The sequence below is a fragment of the Panthera onca genome, chromosome X, assembly GCF_046562875.1.
Source record: "Panthera onca isolate mPanOnc1 chromosome X, mPanOnc1 haplotype 2, whole genome shotgun sequence".
NCBI lineage: Eukaryota > Metazoa > Chordata > Mammalia > Carnivora > Felidae > Panthera > Panthera onca.
In genome coordinates, this window is record NC_138357.1 from 114852707 (window position 1) to 114858336 (window position 5630).

At 50.4% G+C, this 5630-nt stretch overlaps 1 non-coding gene across 1 annotated transcript; it reads left to right on the plus strand.

Moving 5' to 3' along the window:
• Nucleotides 1-3675: 3675 nt before the first annotated feature.
• On the plus strand, nucleotides 3676-3748 carry TRNAV-UAC (transfer RNA valine (anticodon UAC)). The gene has a single exon. It is a non-coding gene; the product is annotated as a tRNA-Val (tRNA).
• Nucleotides 3749-5630: the final 1882 nt, after the last annotated feature.

A 5630-nucleotide genomic window follows, 5' to 3' on the forward strand; every position in this document is an offset into this window, starting at 1 on the left:
CCTGGATACGTGTTCTTCTTGGGACCACGAACAGGGGCAGAGTCGGGAGAGAGCTAGATTTCAAAGACGGTGGTCTTGCCAACAAGTACAAGCAAGACGAGGGCAAACGAGTGGTAAAAGTGGCCACAGAGTTTGAGCTAGGGAAGAGGACAGAGGGGTACCGAGGACTACGAAAAGGTAGGTGGGCAAAAAGGGCAACAGATATCAAACACCCATTCCAGTGGGCTAATTGCAAATGTTTTGAACAGGAGCTGCAAAAGGGGGACAAGAAGGTAAGCTCTGACCTGCTAAGGTAGGGACTTATTTTCTCAGTAAAACTTGGGCAGTGACTTATTTTTCTCAGTAAATACTGAGCACGCTCCTGAAAGACCAAGCATAACCGTTTCTAAATGAAATCGGATAAATTGAGCTTCCTACGTGAGCTCAGTGTTCGGGGAGGTGGTTTCTTTGCTTGAGCTGCTTTCCCTCAGTGAAGCCAGACCCTGGGGAAGCCACCTAAACATCTGAGAGATGACAAGAGTCAAAAGTCTGTCCTTGTTTACTAGTTTGTTGAGGTAGTTGCCTTACAGTTGCTCGGATGCTTATGGGCATCCCCGGCGGGGTGAGAGGCCTCACACATCTCACTGAACTGCCTGAAGTGCCCGGCAAAACCGTGGCCATCTGAAGGGATCTCCATGATGGGGACAGTTTCAAGGTCAAAGCCATCAACAGTTGTTTCCGGCAGGCTTTCGGTGCCTGCTTTCGAGGATTTCATTTTATTTCTTTACTTCTTTATGTATGTACGTATATATGTATGTATGTTTATTTTTTAATTTTGACAAAGAGAGAGAGAAAGAGAGAGACCGAGCAGGGGAAGGGCAGAGAGAGAGGGAGAGAGAGAATCCCCACACTGTCAGTGGGGAGCCCGACGCAAGGCTTGAACTCATGAACCGTGAAATCATGACCTAAGCCAAACCCAAGAGTCGGATGTCTAACTCGCTGAGCCCCACCATGTGCCTCGAGGATTTCATTTTAACATGACAAAAGAAAGAATAAAAGGGATCCATTTCCTCCCTGCATACACATGAAATATTACCAGAGAGCAACGGCACTCCTCCGGGAACAACGCATAGCCTTCACGCGGACATGGGTCCCATAAATCACTTCGGTATCATAAGACTGAGTATAAGCCCGGCCCTGCTACTCACTGGCAGAATGGTCTCAAGCAAGGCCTTCAAACTCGTCGGCTTTAACTTCTTCAGCTGAAAAGCAGAGATGGTAACACTTACCATGGCTGCCTCACGGGAATGTCTGCAAAAGTGCCTTGTAAACCATCTTGTGCTTTACTAACAACAGAGATCGTGACTACACTTGCAAGGGCAGCGGAGGAGTGGAACAAAAGCCTCCCTCCTCATCAGAATGGAAAAAAGAAGGGGCGCCTGGGTGGCTCAGTCGGTTGAGCCTCCGACCTCAGCTCAGGTCATGATCTCGCAGTTCGTGAGTCCGAGCCCCGCATCGGGCTCGGCGCTGACCGCTCAGAGCCTGGAGCCTGCTTCGGATTCTGTGTCTCCCTCTCTCTCTCTGCCCCCCCACCCCCACTCACGCTGTCTCTCTCTCCCTCGAAAATAAATAAGCATTAAAGAATGTTTTTAAGAAAGATACTATAGAATGGAAAAAAGGAACAAGAGTTCCTCCCGAGGGGCAGAAACCGACCGACGTGGCATGCATCAGAGGTGAACCAGCTTCTTCTCTCTGTGACGTAAGTGTGGGAACTTGGCTAAAGCCTGCACTCCCTTTAGAACGACGGCAGACAGAAAGCTGGAGGGTCAGCAAACCATGCCCTAGAGAGAAACCGAAACACAACTGGCCCAATTCGTGGCAGCCTTTTCTCGGGCATCCTGGGAGTCACGGTTCGCTGACTGGCAGGAAAATGGAGCTTTCATGAACCCAGCCTCCTACCCAGTCACGGTCGTCCGCATCAAGCGCTCAAGAGGCCTCTCGAAAGGGATCCGCAAAAAAGGCATCCTGCACCGGGCCCCATGAGGAATATCACAGGGAGCTAACTAGGACACGGGAAACCTGGCACGGGAGAACCCAAGCACTAGCTGCAGGCCTCCCTCTATTCCTGGGAAAAAACTTCCGTGGCCGTAACTGCCTCCTGCCTCCGTTTTCCCACGGGGAAAGCAGCCATAACAGTGAGACTCAGAGGGGGAGTGGGGGCGTCTAACCCAACCCATGCATCTCACAAAGGAGGACACTGAGGCTTGGGAGGTGGCCCGAGGGTACACTGCTAATGAGTAACCAAGGTAGGACCAGAATCCAGATTATGCCCCTCTCCCCGGACTAGCGCGCCTTCCACCCACCTGTTTCTTCCAGGGGTCTTCCCAGGAAGACAGCAATTGGCTGAAGGGGTTGCTTTCAAACAATCAGTACCATTTCTCCATCATTCTGCCAGCTGCAGGGAAAGACACGGGTGGGGGGATGGGGGGAGACAGCCGCGGCCTTCAGCCATGTTCAACGCAGCACTTAAAGATCCCCCCCCCCACCCCCCCACCCCCGCCCCAATGGTTTTAAGTAGGTTTTCAAGTCCGAGGATGGTGAGCAATCCTAGGACGGTGAGGAAGATCCTTCCAAAAGCACTAGGGAGGGCAAATGGCACTGACGATGAAAACCAAGAAGCGAGACCATACAGGAGCCCTTCGTAATAGCAGCGTTTGGTTACAGCACCTTCTCAGGCCCGCAGTCCTGGAAGCACAAGGACAAGTTCATGGGCCACGACCTGTGCAGTCGCAGGGACCTGCGCTGGGTTCAATGCTCTGCTGTCACCGTTTGGGAATTCTTAGTAACTCATGAACAGGACACCTGGCATGTTCATTTTGCACTGGGCCCCTCAAATCTTGTAGCTGGTCCTGCTTCATCACCCTCAGCCTTAAAGGGGTGTCCCATCTACACCGCCCCTCCCACCCCCACCCCAGCCCAGCCAAATAGGAGCAAACAAAAGTCCTGCGCCTCTCGGCCCACGTGGGCGCGGAGGGTGGGGGGGTGTCCGGGGTTCGGGAGACGAGGAATCCTGTGACAATGTCAGAGGAGCAGTAGGAGCCTACATCCTCGGGGAAGAGGCCCACTAACCAGGGGTCTCTTCCAGCCCTGGCAACATACACGCCGCTAGGACAATGACCCCCAGCCCACCCCCCAAACCGCGTGCTGCCGGAAGCTTTGGTTCCAAGTGATGCTCCCGTCCGCCCTGCTCCGGACTCAAGGTCCCCAGTGCTGCCGGAAGCGACTCAGCGCGCCCAGGGGGAAACGGGGAGAGCACGCGTCCCTCCTGAACTGAGGGAAGCTGCCAGAAGCTGCCGGGCCCGCAGCCTGGTCCGCTTCCGCCCGCTGGGCGGTCCCGCCGACGTCGCAGCTGAGAGAAAGTTTGGGACGGGTGATTAGCGGGGCGGCTCTCAGGAGAGTAATCCCAGCCCTGGTCTCGCCCTGGTCACAGAGGCGACGAATGTGGCGGGCAGGCTGCCCGAAATGCCCAAACGCCGCAACCGGAGCGCGGGACTCGGCCGCGAACACCTCATCTTACAAGCGGGGCGGAGCCACGGCGGGGGGTGGAGCTACCGAGGAGGGGAGGGGTTTCAGCAGAGGCGTGGTTTCTGATGTGAGACTATGAATAAGCTAATGATGCCACGGGCCTACCGCGAAGGTTCCATAGTGTAGTGGTTATCACGTCTGCTTTACACGCAGAAGGTCCTGGGTTCGAGCCCCAGTGGAACCATGGGTGGAGGCGTTCCTTTTTTTTTTTTTTTTCCTCTTCGACTTTTAATATCCTTTGAGTGCCCAGGTGAAAAAGCGAAAAGCAAGACAAAGTTCTTTTCTTTCCCTTTAAAAATAATAATTATTTTAATTTTCCATAGGGGACATTAATTTTTTTTTCTTAATTTTTTTATTTTTGGGGAACAAGGAGGCATGCTTTATCGCAGAAGCATAATGACAAATACCCTCTCCTCCCATCCCCGCCTTCCTGAGAAACCTCAGAGGTGGGAGCCCGGCCGTGGCGTAGTCGCCGGGACGTCCCCGCCTCGCCGGGGCCGAGGCAGCCTCGGAAAATCCGGAGCCCCTGGGAAGCAAGATCACCTGGCGAAGCCCTTTTCCTGCAAAGCCAGGACAGACCTGCCCCACAAAGCCTCCAACTGAAATATGGCAATGCAAAAGCGCTTAGGCTGCAGTTGAATTATTACAGGTTTATGATTATTATTATTATTAAAGGGTTAATGTTTCATTAAACTCTGAAATGCAGAGCAGGGGGAAAAAAGTCCTTTTCTTTTTAATTCGGCAGTAGGGTTTGTGGAATGTGACCTTCGTCTGTGCAATGACGAATCCATACACAGTATAGAATAAATGTCAGGCTTCTGGACCCCCAATAAATGCTGAGTAAATGACAACGTTTCTCTAGCTCCTGTTTGTTCCTCTTTAGAGTCCATGACAGTTTCGTTTGGGGGTGGGGGTCATTGTTATCCTTTTGTATTGGCCTTTTTCATCTTTGACAAGAGGAATGAAGGAAAGGTATCTGGGACCCTGGGGGCTGCGGTGGAATAGTGGCGGCCAAAAACGAAAAAGGGAAGGGGAAACCCAATGTTTTTCCCTGCATTTTTCCACATTGTTTTGCTCATACACTGTGTAAATTTGCGTCCTTTTCTGAGTCAAGAGTATAACACATGATTGTCCCTGTTATCACCATCGCTTCATGAACTTAATTTTTTTTATCATTATAACCATTTTTAAGTGTACAGTTCAGTAATGCTAAGTATATTCACATTGTTGTGAAAAAGATCTCCAGGACTTTTTTATCTTGCAAAACTGAAACTCTGTACTCGTTAAACAACTCCCATTTTTACCCATCGACTTTATCATTAATGGCTGTGTAATAATGAATTATGTCTAGCACTGCTTTAAGTATATACATAATCGTCCCATTTGAACCTCTAACTCTATGAAGTAGGCATTGTTATCATCATCTTATAGGTGAGAAAGTTGAGGCATAGAGACCTCAAGTGACTTGCCTAAGGTCACATAACAAGTGGTTGAGCTGACATTTGCACTCAGTCTGGCACGGGAGTCTGTGCTCTTAACTCCACGCTCAGCACTGAACCCCCTAATCTTGGCCATGTAGATCGGTTCCTATTTTTTGTTATGATAAATAACACAGCAAGGTACCTCTTTGTGTGTAACTGTGTCCCCCCTCTCAAACTGAGTCTTTTCCCGAGTGAGTGGGTCTGAACGGGAGGCCAAGTTGCTTTCTAAAAAGGGAATCCATGTCCCTTTTATAGAATTTGACAATGTCAATGCTTGGTTAGCAGGAAATTGCTCAAGGTCACCCGCTAGAAGATGATGGCAAAGAAAGGATTAAGACCTGGGTCTTCTGATTGTAGTTTCTATTGCCCTACCCTGCTTCCCTTAAATTTAAAGGTAGCATAAAATACCAGTATCTTCCTTTGCTACACAGCAACGTCAGTTGACATTAGCTTCTTCTCTGAGACTTCCTTGTTGAGGCAGGTAACTGTGTGGGTTAACTTAGTAGGGCTCAGCCAAATCCCTAAGAACTAAATGGAATAAGATGCTTAATGAGGCCAGTGCTCAAGTTAAGCTCCTGCTTCTGA